Source organism: Mytilus californianus, unplaced genomic scaffold, assembly GCF_021869535.1.
Source record: "Mytilus californianus isolate M0D057914Y unplaced genomic scaffold, xbMytCali1.0.p SCAF_1, whole genome shotgun sequence".
NCBI lineage: Eukaryota > Metazoa > Mollusca > Bivalvia > Mytilida > Mytilidae > Mytilus > Mytilus californianus.
The window spans coordinates 68,938,866-68,959,004 of record NW_026262581.1 but is presented as its reverse complement, the minus strand read 5'-3'; the positions used below and the strand labels follow the sequence as shown (position 1 = coordinate 68,959,004).

Below are 20,139 nucleotides of genomic sequence, written 5' to 3'. Positions count from 1 at the left end.
TCTCAACCCTCCCCTATACCTCTAGCCAATGTAGAAAAAACAAGCGTATGTAACAGTACGCACAGTAAAACTCAGTTTAAAACACGTTTTAGAGATACACAATTAAATCACGTTCGGCAATTCAATTCAAAAGACAAGGTGATTACATCTATCCAATAAAGAGGCGCATCGCACTGACAATGTCCAGATGGCAAATATTAGAAGACTATGATAAATGGATCCGAGAATCTATCGAAACACCCTACAAGCAGAGAAAACGACAACAGAGGCATCTCAGGGCGTATTTCTGACTGCCAGGTGACATTAGACAGTACTGGAAACCAGACGATGTAGACGAACATGTTCCTACTTGAAAGGGAGTACAATTGAGTCACCAAAAGACTAAAAATTTATTAGACGTCATGAATTAGAAATTACGTACCGGAATTAAAAGAAATTCCATACTTTATAGAAGGGGATCACCGGAACCGAATGGGGATGTTGTAACTGTCAAGAATGCAAACCATTTCACATAATTACGAAGTCGATCACTGGAACATATTTTAAACAGAAGATTGGATGGATTTTTCATTTTATATATTATAAATAAAAGCTTACAATTACGTGTTTTGTTGTTTTGTATTTCTGCATTTGTTTTGTTTCTGTTCTTTTTTCTATTTTTTTTTTAAATTTTAATTTCAATTTCACGTTTGTTCGTTTTCATTTGTGTTTTTATAGTTTTTTATGTTTCGCACTTGTTTAAAAAAGATAAATGATCAATGACATACCGTATTATTTTGTTTCTGTTGTTACAGTAACCAAAATGTTAAAAAAAACAACACTGAACAATTTAGATAAAGTTTTTAAATCCGTTGAACATTCTCCTTTTAAGAATTAAATATATTCGTTTTGGTTTTAGTTTGTATTCCGTTATAAATATAGTTCTGGAGCGACGCTAATAATGTATTTACAAAAATGTTTGTCACTATTATTCTTTTAAGAATCTTAAACAATACCTATATACTTGAATCGAAATGCATATCAAATAATTTCACATCTGATATTTATTGGATTTCCGTAGTAGTTTGTAAAGTAAGCATTGATTCTTCAAAGCACATTTTTACTAGCTTATGTCCCCTATAGCAGAACACTCATTTGAGACATGTTATGGCAAGCTATCAAAAATGAGAAAAATGTATCAGTTATCCATTATGTTCTAGTCGGTCTATCAAATATGAACGACTTGGTATGAAAATTTTGATTTAAGCTCCTGAGCAGCGCTGTTGATAAGAAATGAATATAAATTTCTGTTATATCTCCAGTGCTGGACTTTAAATCTCCAGCGCTGGGCTTTATATCTCCAGTGCTGGACTTACTATCTCCAGCGCTTGACTTTGCATCTCCAGAGCTGCACTTTATATCTACAGCGCTCGACTTTACATCTCCAACGATAGACATAATATTTGCAATGATTGAGTTTACATCTACAACGCTGGCCTTTTATCTACAGCGATGGACGCTCGACTTTACATCTACAGCGCTAGACTTTATATATCCAGTCTAGAATTTATAAACAATAACTCTTCATATGTATGAAACCAACAGGCTCCGTAGATAAGAGCAAGGAGACATTTGTTGAGAAAAAAATAAGTCGAACTATAAAAAGAACTATATTACTAAAATATCTTGTATGCTGAAAAAATGAAAACGAAAAAGGAAAGTTGATGCCCCATGCGCCGTGATAGGAACTAAAACTACAACAGATCAAACCAACGGTATGGGTTTCGAAGACCGTACGATGATCTGTAATTGTTCAAATCTTTGTCCTTTTTGTTTTTATTGATAGTTGTTTTATTGCCAATCATACCAATTCTTTTTATTTTGTATTTTGTAAGTCTTACCCGGTATATTTTTTCATTGTTCCTGGATAGGAGCAGACATGATACATATTAATGGCGGATATTTGATTGTTTCTGCTAAATTCCTTCAGTTTATAAAGACTCTAAAGAGCTTGACATATTATACAGACACCTTTTTTGTCAGTTAATTTTGTCGTTGGGATACTGTCTAATTGACATATACTCCATATCTCCTTTTATTCATATCCGTATGTCTTGCTTAACATGCTTAACAATATTTGTTTCATTATTTCAATATTTTATATCCCTACTATAGGTACTAACTGATCACATTTTTTTCTTTCCTATTACGAATCTTATCTAAATTAAATGGGAAAATGCCAAAAGGGAATGTAAACAATTGATAGATTGGTGGACATTTTTAACACTAATAAATTTGCGATGGACTTATCGTTGATAATCCCATTATATATAATAAGGAGATGTGATATGATTGCCAATGAGACAACTACCCACCAGTCAAAATGACGTGGATTAAAGCAACTACAGGTCACCGTACGACCTACAACAATGAGCAAACCCCTACCGTAAAGTCATATATAAAAGGCCCTGACACGGCAACATGTAAAACAATTCAAACGAAAAAACCAACGGCCTAACTTATGACAAAACAATAAACGAAAAACAATTATAACTCAGTGGAACCAACGACAACCGCTGAATACAGGATCCTGACTCGGGACAGGCACCTATATAATGTGACAGGGTTAAACATGTTTAAGCTCGTTCAATCCTCTTCTAACCGCTGACAGTGGTGTAACAGCACAACATAAAAACAAATTGTAAAAATCAGTTGGAAATGGCTTGACTCATCAGATTGCCACAAAGCACAAAAACAACTTACATAAAGACAAACTACACAAAATACTTATCTAAGAGTACTAGCAGTTACTGAAAACTATTGCAAAGCCAATAACAACTAATAAATAAATGATATTTACCAGACTAAAGTATCAATCAGTACACCTCCATGGATTTAGTATAAATCCGTCATAGTCTGGAAATGACACGATCTTGTGCAATGCCAATGTATAGGTATATAATATCAGCAGGAAGTATGACCAAAAGTTTTTCCTTAAGAAGATCAGCTAGTTATTTAAGTCAATATTGTCCGTTTTTACACATAATTATACTGATACAAACTTGTAAAAATTGAGGTTAAAATATATACAACATTCAAATTTTACTTCCCAAAACGTTTTTAAATGTCGATGTTCTTCAAGCCGCATTCTTTACCAGTGTGTAAACATGCACAGTTTGAGCATAATTATGTTGACCTTGCTTTCCAAATCGTATCCCGTCTTTTATTTTCTTGTTCAAAATTATGGCGTCCTGTTGGCAGCTGAAACAACATTTTTTTTTTACTGTGGTTACTTATGGCCTTAAAAGATAGTTAGTGTGTGTAAAACGGGTTTAGCCCCACCTCATTTTGTGTCAGGACCATGTGTTGTTCATAGTATAACTTTTTAAATCTCCTTAATAATTGAAATCAAAATGACCTATTGTAATCTCTATAAACCTTGCTAGTTGGATAATCTCTTGTCGAATAATTGTGAAGAACAACTACATAAAGAGCACGCAAGCAAACTTTGGAAAAAAAGTTATCTTTAAAGTACTATCAGAATGATACTTCCATGAACTAATCGAGTGATATGATACGGGAAGATACTTTCACATAATCCTCATTTTAAATGTGTATTCATATTTAATCCTAAAGCGTAACCGTTTATTCACATTTACCTAACCCTTAATATAAATTGTATGCTAGTGGCAAACAAAACTAAATCAAAATATGATGGCATAAAGAGAACCGTTAACACGCCATTAGGTCACATTTGCAAGAGGCAAAAGAGGGAAGTATAGAGTTATAATAAACCGCATTTTGGGTATACTTTTATTGCTATATAGACTCACTCTGATATTTGACGTGGTCATTGATAGAATAATACAAAACCAGAGGCTCTAAAGAGCCTATGTCGCTCACCTGGATCTAAGTATATCGTCAATTATGGTCACTCTCCAACATTGTAGACCAGAATATAATTCCTGATTAAAATCCTTTTTGTTGATCGTGTCATACTGATAATTTTTGATTTTTACAGTTTCTCTCTATCTTCTAAAATTTTGACAAAAATTTAGAAACGAGAATAATGTCAGTCAACACTTTTCTTTATAAGAGTTGACTGACAATTTCGGCTATGATTGCCTATTTGCAGATCTTGTCTTGCTGATCAGTTTTCTTTATCCAACAAAGTTTTCACCAAAAATCTTCATTAAAGGGTATTGACTCCTAAAACGAATTGACTAACAATTTCGGCCATGTTGACATATTTGTAGATCTTGTCCTGTTGGTCATTTTTATTTTAAACGTTTTTATCTATCTTTTAAAGTTTTCAAGATAATAGGCAAACACGCAAAAAACGTCATTTCCATAAGGTGTATGTCTAACACACTGCTAATTGGGGCCATGTTGACTTATTTGTAGAAATTTTCTTGCTGATCATCTTTGTTATTTAGATTTCTATTTATCATCGTTATCAAGATAATAGTAAAAAATTCAAACTATTGATAAAAATTGTCATTTATGTGCAATTACTCCTTTAAAGAGTCGATCAAACTTATTTGTACATATTGTTTTGTAAATTATTTTTTTCTTTAAGTTTCTCTTTCTCTTTCTCAACAAGGCACGATCAAAAAGACATTCCAAGCAAAAATTGATACAGAATTGGTTTCAAATAAGGGCGGGAGTCAGCTTTTTCAGCTATCTCTAAGTAATAATAAAATGTCGATGGAACCAGTTGAGAAATATACCCTACGTAAAAAAAAGTATGAAAAATACAACTTCCTTATGAAAGAGTCAAAGTTGAGAAATGCACAGCCCATATAAAAGAGTCAAAGTTGAGAAATGCACAGCCCATATAAAAGAGTCAAAGTTGAGTTGTCTATAGTACTGGACAGGATAAAACTTTACTCATGCCAAGTATTTCTTTGTTTGAAACAAAGATAAATTCTGCACAAAAAAGTGCAAATTTAACAAAGACTAATAGGGGGAAAAAAATGGTGGTATTACACAAATTTTTTGGCTAAATTTCCCATCATTTTAATTATAATGCCATACAAATAATGCAAATAAAAATCAATTCAAATAAATTATTTTTATATCTGCTTTAATAACAGAGCAAACTAATTCATGTGTATTTATTATTCTGTTTAACCTATTAGGCTAAGTTGACGGGAAATCCTTCTTCTGACCACTATGATAACAGCATGTAGATATTTGTTATAGTTACTAGTCAGATATGAACACGGCAGAGAAGAAGGAGATAATACTTCCTTGTACAGATTCGTCTTTAACATAAGAGCCTGTGTCATGTATTATAACAAGTCGATCTCCCTCTGCTGCCTGTACAGGGATGCTAAAGCTTCCCTCATTCCAGTTTCCCCCGAACGCTAACGTGACCCTTTTACCGTTCTTCTCAAGCCAGACGTGTAGATGTCTGCCGCCATTGGATCTCACTTTGCACGACACTAAGTAAAGTCCGGCTCTAGGAACTGTAAAATATCCTGTACCTGGGTTGTACCCTCCTCCGACGTTAAATTGGACTTTGTCAAATATTAATATCTGGCCTTTTGCTAAAGATTTGAATTCACCGGTTTTGAAATGAGCAGTAAAGGCTGGCCTGATTTCTAAAATCAAACATTATATAATCATTAATATTAGTAAGATAAAACATAATACACATCAAATATATACCAGCGAAAAACAGAAACTGTTCATTTCTCAATACATTGAAAAATTGTTTCAGAAAAGGGAGAAGGTTTGGTACCATTAAAACGTTTACCGGTAATCCCGCTGCAAATGTTTGCACCTGTCCTAAGTCAGGAATCTGATTACAGTAGTTGTCGTCTGTTTATGTAGTTCATACGTGTTTCTCGTTTCTCGTTTTTATATAGATTAGACCGTTGGTTTTTCCGTTTGAATGGTTTTACACTAGTAATTTTTTGGGGCCCTTTATAGCTTGCTGTTCGGTGTGAGCCAATGCTCCGTGTTGAAGGCCGTACCTTGACCTATAATGGTTTACTTTTATAAATTGTAACTTGGATGGAGAGTTGTCTCATTGGCACTCATACCACATCTTCCTATATCTATTCAAAAGTTAATTTTATTTCTTTGAAGTTTAGTTGTCGAGTGACATAAACCATAAAATGTAAATGTTAATGCACCCACCTAACATACGGCCAAATAATATACCATTCTTAAGTATATCATCTGTACTATATTTTTTGTCCAGTCGTCAAATATTCGTACGGTGCAATTTCTGTCAAATTACAATGAAAGGCCAAGGACGAACAATTTCTTATTTTACAAGACGTCAACATTATGGCATATACTGTCTTCTAAATAATAAAATTCTGTATGGCAATATGAAAAACTCTTAGAAGAGAGACTAAAAGTCAATTAATAAACGCACTTTAAAATATTAATGACGAATTTTTAATAGATAGCGCCTTTTCCCAGAAATTCCAGTGAAAATGATAAAAATGAGTGAATTGTTAATCACCATAAAACTAAGTAACATATTTCATTTAATGCTAAGAAAGTTTTTGACGTCATCAAATTACTGCAATCACGCTTCTTGCTAATCACACAGCCAATCATAACAACCCATACAGTTGCCCAAAATACCACCATCTGCAAAAAGATTGCTTGTTAGCTGTTCCACAGGCACTTGTCTCAGAAAATTGTTTTCCTATATACCTTAATATAACATGGTATATAGGAAAAAAATTTCTGACACAAGTGCCTGTGAGCTGTTCTACGTTAAAAAAAATTGTATGTTTACAGTAGTCAATATTAAGTTGGAGAAAATCATTTAGAAAATGCAAAAATGTTGGAGGAATAATACACGCGGGACTCATGCTTTTAAGAGGAACTTAGGGAGCTAAATGTGTACTGATTGATATTTTAGTCTTAGATACATGATTATTTTTTTTATTAGTTATTGGCTTTGAACTAGCTGTCAGTAACTGCGAGTTCTCTAAGATCTGTACTTAGTGTCTTTTTTGTTGTTAGGGATGAGGGGTGGATAAATACCCTGCCACGTCCTGTCTGTGTTTTTGTTTGATGTTTTTCTTTGTATCGATCTGATGGGTTAAGCCTTTTCCAACTGATTTTTATAATTTGTTCTTGTGTTGTGTTGTTACAGGTTAGGGGAGGGTTGGGCGCTCACAAAAATGTTTAACCCAGCCACATTCTGCGTGTGCCTGTTCCAGGTCAGGAGCCTGTAGTTCAGTGGTTGTTGTTGGTTCATGTCTGTCAAATTTGTTTTTCGTAAATTGTTTTGTTATATATTAGGCCGTTAATTTTTCTCAATTGAATTGTTTCGTATTTTTCATATCGGGGCCTTTTATAGCCGACTATACGGTATGAGTTTTTTCTCATTGTTGAAGGCCGTACAGTTGCCTATACTTGCTTATATCCACTTCATTTGAACTTTGGTGGATAGTTGTCTCATTGGAAATCATACCACATCTCCTTATTTTTATAAACTTTGATATTTCAATACTTAGTTTAATTGCCAGCCTGTTCAAAACTCTTGTCTTTTCAAAAACGTAAAGGACTTTATAGATAAATATTAAACTAGCTACAAAAAAACATAAATACTAGTACATAAATAGATAATTACATAGTTAGTAAGTTGATTAATGAAAAGTTGAATTTCAAATATTTCTTCTATACAAATTAGAAAATTTGTTTTCTTTGTTGCTTCAACTGCATCGTGCATTGACGAAAGAATTAAACACTTTTATATTCTAGTCACTGAAAAGTTTTTGTTTTTTGCCTGTCCGAAGTAGGAAACCCTATCAAACTTATTCACTTTCTTGAGAAAAAAGATTGACATGTTGCAGTTGCATGTTGTATTTGGCAAAACTATTCGGAAATTTGGGTCCTCCGAAGCTCTTCAACTTCGTACTTTTTTTTGCCGTTTTAACTTTTAAATTCGAGCTTCACTAGTGTCTGTTGTAGATAAAACGTGCGTCTGGCGTACAAAATGTAAGCCTGGTATATCTATGATGAGTTACAACCACTGGGTCGATGCCACTCCTGAGAATCACTAGCCCAGTAGACAGCACTTCTGCGTTGACATGAATAATCACTGATATGGTCGTAATTATAAATTAACTATTTACAAAACATTGTATTTTTCGGAATACTTCGGATTTTCTACCCCAGGAATAGATAACCTTAGCTGTATTTGGCAAAACCTTTCGGAATTTTGGGTTCTCAATGCTCTTCAACTTCGTACTTTATTTTGCTTTTTTAACTTTTTTTTATTCGAGCGTTACTGCTGAGTCTTTTGTAGACGAAAAGCGGGTCTGGCGTACAACATTTTAAGCCAGGTATCTATGAGGAGTTTATTTACAACAACTTGCAGTCTGTATCTTGATTTGCAAATTCTAGCAATTCGCAATAATTATAGTTATAATTTGGCTTCCTAAATAGTTAAATTATTACATGTAGAATACATAGTTATTAAGAAAGAAATAACTTTGTAGGTGTCACACCAACAGTTCAACCAATCATCACCAAGAACATTTTGTAAAAGTATGCTACCTCTCGACCCTGCGCTAAGCCATGTGTTATTCTCCGTACGCAGAAACTGCTCCAACAGAGTTATGAGGAGAAAAGATTAAAAATGACACTCCGTAAATTTTATGGACACCATCACGAATTGATTGATCTATACGATGTGTCTGTGTCTAAACTAACTGATGACATTTTTACCATGTCTTAGATTGTGGTTTTTAAACATCTATGTCGTCTGTCTGCTAAGTACCGATTGGACCTATTCCCGATATGACTGTTATACCGAGAGTGAATTTACATTGCTAGACGACGTGTCTCGGTATTTTGTACATCCAACATTCATGTATTTATTGTTGATGTTTTTGTTATGGTTTCGGTTGAATAATGTGTTATGTCGTATCGTTTGTTGTCCAAATAATTATAAAATTGCCTTTCAATACCATCATTGTCATATTCCCGAATATGACTGTTATACTGAATGTGGATGTGCATTGCTGTGCGGCGCGTCTCGGTGTCTTGTACATCCAACATTAATGGATTTATTTTGATGTTTCTGTTATGGTTTCGGTTGGATAACCTGTTATGTCTTATCGTTTGTAGTCCAAATAATTATAAAATTGCCTTTCCATACCATCATTGTCATGAAAATTGTTTGGACGAATATTGTGAAAATAATTGTATAAAGATCGAGATTGCATGTTAGTTACGTAAAAAGTAAAATCACAAAAATACTGAACTCCGAGGAAAATTAAAAAAGGAAAGTCCCTAATCAAATGGAAAATCAAAAGCTCAAACACATCAAGCGCGTCACCGTTTTTGATATCATGTGGTGCTTTTCGTTGATGGAATATGTTCGTTGTTGTTCTGTGGTTTGCATGTTGTGTCGACTATTATATTATTTGTTTGTGCGTTTCTCTGTTATGAATGTTCTTGTGTGTATGTGTGCTGTATTTCTATCACATAGTGTTTTAGCGATATTTTTTAACATTGTCATAAAGCGGGAGGTTTGGCATGCCATGAAACCAGGTTCAACCCACCATTTTTTCTTAAAATGTCCTGTACCAAGTCAGGAATATGGCAGTTGTTATCAAATAGTTCGTTTCTATGTGTGTTGACCTTTGTTTTTGTTGCACTTCGGTGTTCCTGTTGTTCCTTTGTTTTCCTCTTATAGTTGATGTGTTTCCCTCGGTTTTGGTTTGTAACCCGGATTTGTTTTCTCTCAATCGATTTATGACTTTGAACACCGGTATTCTACTGTTGCCTTTATTTATTGTCCTGGCAGCAATTTTTGGCGATTTTCAAACTTTATTTTCATACTACAGAAGTACGAAGATCATTTTCATCATATTCGAGTTTTTTTTCTAATCACAAAAGTCGCATAAATAAATTGGTTTCCAAAATTAGTTGGTTTGAAATACTTGTATTGTCTTTTCCAAAACTAAATTATAAAGAAAACCCCTATAACTTTGTCCAAACAAATTAGTAAAACCGTTTTTTTTTACATCCAAATGCTTTGCATACTATAATCTGTTCGTCTGGTTTTCTCATGGTGCGAAGATCTCATAACTGCTATAAGTGTCTGATATTAGCTGACATAAAAAAACACATACAAAATAGTATTTGTTAATGTGAGAAAAAACAGCATTAAAAATGAGATAACATCAAAGCAGGACTGGTATGGTGAATTTGAATTGCTTGCTATTTAACTCTTTTTGAATCTTTTTATCACGAATAAAAAAACTTCATGTACAATCTTCATATGTGTACTCCAAAAACGTTGAACTTCACTAAAATTTATCAAGCGATGTAGGAGGAGTATTGGGCGTGCATGCTCTTTACAAAGTTTTAAGACTAATGGATGGACATATGAATGGAAAAAACAAAAAATAAATGGGTGTAGGCGAGATTATTCCTACAGTTCCGATAAACACACATATAACTCCATGACCAAAGCGATGAAAGTAGGACAAACAACGGTTCCCAAAAGACAAGACTCGGAAATGTACGAACACTACCTTAAACCGGTGGTCATTGAAGCTGCTCAGGAAAGGTATTCAATCCTCCACAATATCAATTTTCAGTCATACTTGACAAAACCATCGAATATAGTATGTAATAATGTGCTAACATTAAAAAATAGCCGGATCTGTTATTGTAAAGTGTGCGGTGCAAACAGTTTCAATCGAATAGAGAACGATAATAAACTTCTTAATATGTCTTCCAGATCCGAAAACTACAAAACATATTTTTACTGTATATGCATTATATATTCCTTAAGCACTTGTATTACCCTTTTTTTTAAATATGGTAAATTATTTTCTCCTTATATTGACAACAATCGATGTGTTATCTAACCAATGAAAAGCAAAAATGATCCCTATTTGTAGATGGCTGTATTTAGGGAAACTGCAAAAGTTTCATAAGAATGCTGATTCCTGACCAGTATTATGTTAATTGCAGTTTAAAATGACGAAAAAAATCCCTTCACCTAAAAACGATAAATTAATTTTATTTTTGACATATAAATATTGATACCTTAAGAAATATTTTGCTTTCAGCGCAATTTTACCAGTTTTAAAAGGTTTTTTAAGAACTGCAATTTTTGACGACCGGGCAAAACAGAAAGTACAGATAACAAGCTTTCGAATGATATATAATATAGCCGTATGTTAGGGGGTGCAATTAAATCGTTAGCTAAGCGTCTTTTTGAAAAATGTCACTTGCCTATAGATAGTTGAACAAAGTAAACGTTTTTAGAATGTTCGAAGACGTGCGATTACTCTTTTTTAAAACTCGACATCATCGGTCTATGAGCACACGCTATATAGTGTGCTGTTATGTGGCATTTTAATGCCATCTTACCGATGGAGTAACTGTTCAGGATAACCTTGCATTATTTCCGACAATCGTTTCGTTATGAAAAATAAATATTTAAAATTCAGGCACTGTCTTTTTTGGTTGAACATGCCATCAGAAGAGCTGTTCTATCACTACCGGTGAGATTTTGATGCCTGGATTATGTCACGTCACTAGAGAACGCCATAAAAATGAATCGATATCCGATGTAACTAAATTTAAAAGAACACTTCATCAAAGGACACAGAATAGTGTTTAGTTATGTCGTCAGTGCCCCTAAGAAAAGTTCTGCGCAATACTAGACCGCAGATCTCTAGGAGCATACAGACGCCTACATTCTTAACTCATACAACCAACACACTCCCGCTTTTAAAAAGAATGGGACTACTGTATCAATATGATTTTGATTGATCATAAACTGCAACTTATGCTTAAAAAACACAGTTAATCCTTGAAGTCAGCCATGTGTGGTTTCTATGTAGAATTAAAGACAAAGTTTATATTCTGAGATTCTGAAACAAACGGCCCAGTCTGTTGTCAATACATGTTTTTCTTCATTCACTCAAAACCGTCGAAAATATTCATTTATGTCGAACAAATATAAATAAACTTTCCCATGTATACATCATTGTGCTTATACTCTTACATTGTTTCTTATCTTATTTTGATAAGTTCTTACCTTGTTTGAGATGAATCTTCCCTTGTTTGAATGGATATTTACTTTGTTTTGATAAATTCTTACCTTGTTTGAGATAAACGGCTTCCAATTTTTATGTGATGCTTACCTTGTTTTGCACGTTCCAACCCCTTTTCCACCTCCCTCTTTACCAAAGCGGCTAATTCTTTTCCAAGGTTACAGGTATTATCGTCACAATATACAGCTATGGACAATGTGTACGTGTTGTACAAAACAAGAAATGTAAGCAATTTGGACAGGAACTTTTTCATTTTAGAGAAATTTGTTTTAATAGTATACGCGTCCTGTCTGAAGTCGATTTTTAGTTGAAATTGAGATCAACTTAAACACATTCAATCTATTTACATATTCTTGCATCCAATTGTAATTTTTCCACAGGAAGGCAGCTGAGAGGTCAATGTCAAATTTAAAAGGATATGTTTTTTCCTGTAGCATGCTTTAATGTCGAAATAAAAAGTATACGTATGTTTTTCTCAGGAAGGCAGCCGAAGGGATATGATTAAAATATAAAAAACGTGATTTTTTTCTTAAAAAAAATTATATTATACATATGTTATCAGCATCGACTTCTGTTCTCTTGTACAATTCTATTTAAAAAAAACAGTCTCCAATATTATTTTAAATTCGTATGATAAATGTTTGAACATCAATTTTTCATTATTGCATAAATCATTCAAACCCTCATTAACTATAAAATTAAGTGAATTGATGTTCAATACGTACAATGTCGCAAAGTTTGAATAAATCTTCTTGGTGGGGTTCGTGTTGTTCAGTCTCTTTATACTAACGCGTGAGAGATTAATTAAATCTCAAGAAAGTCTCTAGTTATATGTTATTTTTTCTCTTCAATGCATTTTAAACATTGGTGGGATTATTTAGACGAAACTGTTATTTATGCAATTTTGGCACAGGCACTTGTCTCTGAAAAAAATCCTATATACCTTAATATAACATAAGGTACTTAACTTGCATTTTCAGTGAAAAAATGTCACCCGGTCGCGAACTTCCGTTATATTTCGATTTCTCGGTTTTCTACCTCACTAAAACTTATTATGCCGTAAATTTAAACTGATTTATCTACACAATTATAGTGTATAACACGCCTACCTTTGTTGTCGGAAACGTTCGTAGCAGGCCTCCCCAAGTATGTAAACCGTAATTATTTCGTTTTCCCACAGCCGATAGGAAATATAAGACTCGCAGTAAATGATTAATTAGCAAACCCCATACCGTATAGCAAGCTATAAATAGCCCCGGGATGACAAAACTGCCGAACGCTGACGCGACGCCAGTAAACTAAATTTAAAATAGCCAATGGATACCCGCAAAGTCTTCAAATACAATACTCTTATCTCCTAATTTTCAACCAAAGTTCCTTTTCCAAGGCCACAAATTTAGCAAAAATCATTCAACTGATAAGAAAATCATATTCTATCTAAATCTGTCACTTCTTATTGTATGACGGTATGCAAAACAATGAATCAATTGATTTAGGCATTACAAAAAAGGGAAAACCGATATTTTCAAGCATTTCATTTTGTTTCGAAGGCCCACAAAATGGACAGAAATCACTCAATCTGAATGAAAATCAATCTCGCTTAGTAACTTCTAATGATGTGTCAATAGACTATTTTCATATTACCGACTTTTGACACCGGATTATACAATTTTTCGACAGGTTAATAATCTGTGGTAGGACATATCCTGCCCAGTGGTACAAGGTCAAGTAAGAACAACCAAAAAGAAGTAAAATCAAACATATAATCGGTGCAATTATCGGGGAAAGTTTACTGTTGGCCAATTATTTTTTCGTGTATAGAAAACATAAAACAGTTAATTTCCTCCCAAAATTGTACCGATTAAAAGCTTGATTTTTTAGATTTGAAAGGCGGGAAAACTGAGATTCCTTATTCCAATGTGTAAGACCAGGTTTCGTGCAAAATGCTTTACCTTAACGTAACTTGGTAACGTATGACCTACTGACGAACGTACGGACTGGGTGTATATATATAGTTCCCTTCGGCTTTGTCGGAAGAGGAATAATCAAACTTTAAGTATTGACGTACGGTTTACTCGAATAATTCTAAGTCAATTTAGATGGGTCAAAAATGAAATCTTAAATGTTTTAACCAGTACATGTAATTTGAAAATGAAATCTCAATTTTACTCTTCAGAACGGTCAATTTAATATAATTATTAATATATTACACGATTATTTTCTATAAATTTTAATGTAAAAACTTCTAAAATATAAGACAGAAGATTAAAGAGTACGATTAACTAATCATTAAGCCGAAGAGAAACAGATAACCTCACGACTAAAAGAAACACAAAAGTCTACATAATATTAAGCAGAAAACTGAAAAAACTGAGTAACACACAAAAACGGGAATAATCTCAGGTGCTCGATAAATGTTGATTTCAAGTGCCCAGGAAAGGTAAGTAGATCATGCTCCACTAGTGAAAACTATAGCATTGATCATGAAAAGTTAACATTCGGTGCTATGCCGCATTCGACAATGTCTTTTTCGTGTAACAGAAGACTATATTGTGGCTTCATCTTTGACACGGATATTCCAAAACATTCAACCAAATCTACCAAATCAAGGATTCTTGGTAATCTAAGCAAAGAACAAATATGTAACCAAAAGGGCGCAATCAGTGCTTATTGGAATACCATAACCTGTCGATAAACTGTATTGCCTAAAAATATGTAGATGTTGTATAGAATATTATTAGTTACATAGTGTGCTAGTGACCTAATACGGTATATATGGGGTCAGTAAATTCCATATGGGATGAGAACGAATTTATCTTACCGACTATCTTAACGTGTGAAATTTAGACTAGTGACTTATCAAAATGAGCAAGTCTTCAATATCGTTAGCATTAAGAAACTACTTCCATTGATCCTACAACAACAGATGCCAACAATAACAACTTGTTAGGTTTAAATGTGTTTTATGAATTTATTTCAATCTTCATCATCAATTTCTTCGTCTGTTGAAACCTTTAAGATTTTTCTCAGTACCGTTTGGTTTAATAAGGGGACGTCACACCACTACTAACCGTGTATGAAATAAGCCCCGCCTCCCTACTAACCTAATATGGAATGTACACGGTCTCCACGCGGACGCTTTTAACCAATCATATTCCTAGAAATGTATAGGAGGTAAGATAAAAATAATTCCATCACTCACAGTGGTATCCAGCATAATTATATCTAAATAAATATAGTCTTCGAGATAATAAAGGGAAAACACGAAATTAAGTCCAAAATCATCATTTAACACTGATAACTCTTACATGATTCTTCAAATGGTTTCAGTTTGGATTGACATTTTCGTAGATATTGTATGGCTGATAATTTTTGCTATTTACTGATTCTATCTATCAGATGTGCTTAAAATGAATCATGCAGAGAAGTTCACAGAAGAAAAACGGACGAATTTGAACAACCCAAAAGGATTGTTTTGACCAAAGACTAGTTTGACAGAATAAACTTTAATGAAAGTTTTATTAGTTTTGCCAAATATTGAAATATGAATTTTTCATGGTTAGATTTTCAACACAGCATCTGGCCTCGTTTTGTAATTTTCAAAATAATAGAAAAAAAAATGTCAAAAATAGTCATTTAGGGGCATTTAGTAAACTATGGGATTAATTTATGTATTTAGTTATTTTGTCATTTTTGTAGATCTTGTATAATAATTATTGATATATTTTTATGTTTACAGTTTCTGTCTATTATAGTTTTAAAAATGATAGTCAAAAATGATAAAGGCAGTAACTCCACTATAAAGACAGTCTGAGATAATTCTTATACAACCCGTCAAGTGTTTTTATTTAAGGGTACAGGTAACTTGTTTTGGATGTATAGTTAAATCTTTAGACATTCCATTTATTTTACTTATATAAGTAAAAAATGTCATATTTCCTTCTTTTCTTTTTGAACTTCTCTTCACTACATTGCCATAAAAGTGTGTGTTATTGTCTGTCACTTATAGTTGTCTTTACTATTCATAAAAGTCTAATTTCATGGACAATGAAAATCTCATCTGTTATCTGCTCATTTACAAGCCTCCATGATTCAGTTTGTCAGGCCCCCTTTTGTTCCTTAACATCTGTGTGCAGTAGACTTTTTGTTTTAGTTCTTCAGGTAAAAGGTTGGACTATTAAAACAAGTTGCTTTGTTTAAAAAAAAGAAAAGCAATACGTGAACCCGAGACCGCTGATTGGTCGCCAAATCTTTTTTGTTGAATTTTTGCTTTTGATTTAGAAATAATTGACTTACTAATCTGCTCATTTACAAGCCTCCATGATGCAGTTTGTGAGGCCTTTTGTTCCTTAACATCTGTGTGCAGTAGACTTTTTGTTTTAGTTCTTCAGGTAAAAGGTTGGACTCTATTAAAACAAGTTGCTTTCGTTAAAAAAAAGAAAAGCAATATGTGAACCCGCGACCGCTGATTGGTCGCCAAATCTTTTTTGCTGAGTTTATTTTTGCTTTTGATTTGAAATAATTGACTGTTACTAGCAGAGCTCCAGATAAGCTGCGTATTTGCGTGATCACGCAATACAAGTAATTAAAAACCCAATGCAATTGCCCATTGCAGGGTTCAATAACCCAATTAATTCAAAGGAAAACCCAATTATATGCCAAAACCATGAGTTCTTAACGCTTTTATTCGCTATCGTTTGCGTTATTTACCCTTATCTGATTACAGTCGTCGCGTAAATCTATTTTTATAATATTTATAATTGGAAATGTCCTTTCGTTCTTAAAATAGAGCCCTGCATCAAGTAGCTGTAACGGGTCCCTGTTGGAATTTTCCGTTGCTCAAAAGGTACACGTGTTTATGAAAACATTTCGATCTTCTCGGCGTTTATCCAATTAGCGTGTGACATGCTGTCATATTTTTTTTCGAATTGCTCGGGATTTATCATAACATACAATGAATTAAAACGAAAGTAAATGTCCGATAAAAATATTGAATAGAAGCATGTTTTCGGCTTCTTTTTGATAGCTGAGGGAAAGTTATGATGATAACAAGACTCAGCTAGTGATTTTAGGAAGCGTCCATTGAACGCACGGGCGTGTTTGCGTACCTTAACGAGAACATTGCTATAGAACGATAAACACGGGGTTTCGTCAAAAACGAAATCAGTTGCAAAAAGTGAAAGGCCAAATCAATTATGACATGATATGTAGTTGGAAAGCATCGGAAACCAAAAGTTCTGATAAGGGACAACTTAACCCAGATTTATGGTAATTGAATTAAACAAAAACAGTTTATATATTATTTTTTTCATTTTAGTTGATGAATGAATACACATATCCGTTTTTTACGTCAATTTATGCAGCTTGACACTTTCTTTGTTTTGGTCTAATTGTTCTGGATGCTTAAGATAGTTGTCTTATTGGCAAGTGCAGTACAACATTGTCATTTATTTACTTGATGTTGCAGAATTATTTGTAAATTTAAGTTGAATGTGGTCTCCATCATTAAACCACCCTATAAATCTCAAGGTTTTGGGGTATATCTTAAATCTGGGAACTACTTTTTATTTTTATTAAAAAGTAGATCTGGCAAATAGGTGAAAGGACTGGGAAAACTTTCTTACAGCACCTAAATTTCACATATACTACATAAAAATCTAAACACTTAGCAACACCTACCCCAAATATAAACTGTAGGGTGATCAAATGGGATCTAGAAAGGCAATTAGTTACTGTCCAACTAGTGACACCAGCTGCAGTTTACATAAGTTTTGAGAAAATACAAAACTGACAGAACGTTTAAAACGGGACACAAATTAAACATACAATTGCTCGTCAGTGAATAAACCAAATAAAACAGCTAAGCACATATACAAAGAAAAAAACACATTTAAGATGGAAACACATCTGGGGTTGATATAATGTGATTATAACATGCCTAAATATTCAATATTGTGTTGATGAAAAAACCCAATACATTAAGGAGCTTGGTGGTGAAAAACCCAATTTGATATTTGCTTGAGGGGTGAATTGGAATTGATAATGCAATTAAAAAACTTTATCACCCAATTACATAAAAAAATGGTGGGTAAAACCCCCAATTTGTGAATTCTTATCTGGAGCTCTGTACTAAAATGAGGTAATGAAAATATCAAAACACCGTTATTGAAAATATGTTATTGTGTGTAGATTCTTGCACAAGTCAAATAAAATCACTGCTGGATTTTAGTTGTAAATAGAAAATTGTATATAGCTACCATTTGAAATTACCTTTTAAGGCTTGACTATTTTATTTATTACTTGGGAGTGTACATCATTTTTCCTCCGTGTTTTATGCACAAAGACCTAATCCTATTGGTAACAAGAGCGCAATTATTTGTTTAAAGATGGTACTCAGAATAGAATCCTATACGGCTTCTGATTGGATGATACAGGATTGGAATTACATTTAATCGAAAACTTATCCAATTAGGTTTAAAAAATGCAGAAAATCATATTCACATTCTACAAAGTATAGAAAATATCTTCCATTTCTGCACGTCGGAGCCATTAAAAATATGCCTATTTCATTAAGAGAAAAAAAATAGACGATCTTTTTCAACTGCGTTTCAAGGATTTATACTATACAAATACTTGTGCGTTTTAGGTCAATTTTTGACTCATGACCATATATATTTTTTTGATTGTAATGCAACACTGGCATTTCTTTTCCCTATTTTGTGTAGTCTTCGAGGGAAAAAATACGGAACACCAGTGGTTCCTTATGGAAAATGCATTACGAATAATTGCGCTCTTGTAACCTATTGCATATCTCAATTTCTGCAAACCGGATGTCTAAAGCAATTTGCACAGACCAATCAAGATATAAAGCTCAGCACTCAGTTTGTTTTATAATCTGGATGCGTTTATTTTAACTTTCATATCTTCATATTTTGTTTCTTGGATGCTTTAAATTATTCTTATACTCATTGAAGCTGTCTGTACTCATGGATGACGTGGTATAGAGAAATTGAAAGTCCAATTTCCATGTGAAGTGTAACTGTGACACAAATTATAAGAAGATTTCGTATTTTGTTCTTGAGAGTAACACACCAGCTTCATTAGGACCTCTTATATGCTGGCAATTATTTTGGTCAGATAAAACATTTCAAATTTTAAGGATTTCCTGAAGTAACTTAAATCAATTCAAAAATTCGACACAAAAACTTAGTTTTGGAAAATATCTTGTTTTCATAAGTCTTTTGAATACCCGAACATGCACTCAAAAGAACCAATTTATATAAAAAGTTTATATTTGGTAAAAGTCAATAAACTCATCATGGACACGTGGTCAGTATTAACGTTTTGTACACCACTGGGCCAGACGCGCGTTTCGACTACAAAAGACTCATCAGTGACGCTCGAGTCAAAAAAGTTAAAAAAGGCCAAATATAGAACAAAGTTTAGGAGCATTGAGGACCCAGAATTCCGAAAGATTTTGCCAGTTTTCTCCAAGTCTAACTTTCTATTTCATTACTATACAAAATATAAGCAGAGACTTATAAAACCATACGTCAACGGTATAAAATTAGTGACGTATACGTAGTAATTATGATTGTTCTAAAATATAATAATAATTACGTTGTGAATCCCTACAGTTTAAACATTAGATACTAATTTATTTGTGTTCATTCCTGATAACTGTTACTCATATGTTGCATATGATTTTCATAAATGTATCAACTGTTAAAACCCGAAGGGATGTTAATATATAACATTATTAATTATTTTCTATTAATGATAAATTTAGTTTTTCAGTTTAAACTTTGATAATTTAAATGAATATTCCCTTGGTCTGTTAGTATCCATTAATAAAAATAACTATTTTAGACAGAATATTGTGTAATTATCTTTCTGTTTTCCGACTACTGTGTTTCAACCCTAAGATAAATATTGTTAACAGTAATATCGTTTTGTTCATTTTCTTCTTGCTTTCCGACATGATGGAATTACAAATATGACATGCTAATGTTCATAAATAATTAGTTTATTCTGGGACATAGTTTAATGTCAATATATCATTCCCATGTTTACTGTCACAATGCACAATATCGCGTTGTAT

General features: G+C 33.2%; 1 long non-coding RNA gene across 1 annotated transcript; it reads right to left on the bottom strand.

The window, feature by feature from the left end:
* Positions 1-5,048: 5,048 nt before the first annotated feature.
* On the bottom strand, positions 5,049-12,434 carry LOC127707258 (uncharacterized). Its single transcript, XR_007984738.1, has 2 exons — positions 12,129-12,434; positions 5,049-5,585 (listed from the first exon to the last, which is right to left on the bottom strand). It is a non-coding gene; the product is annotated as an uncharacterized LOC127707258 (long non-coding RNA).
* Between the last annotated feature and the right edge of the window lie 7,705 nt (positions 12,435-20,139).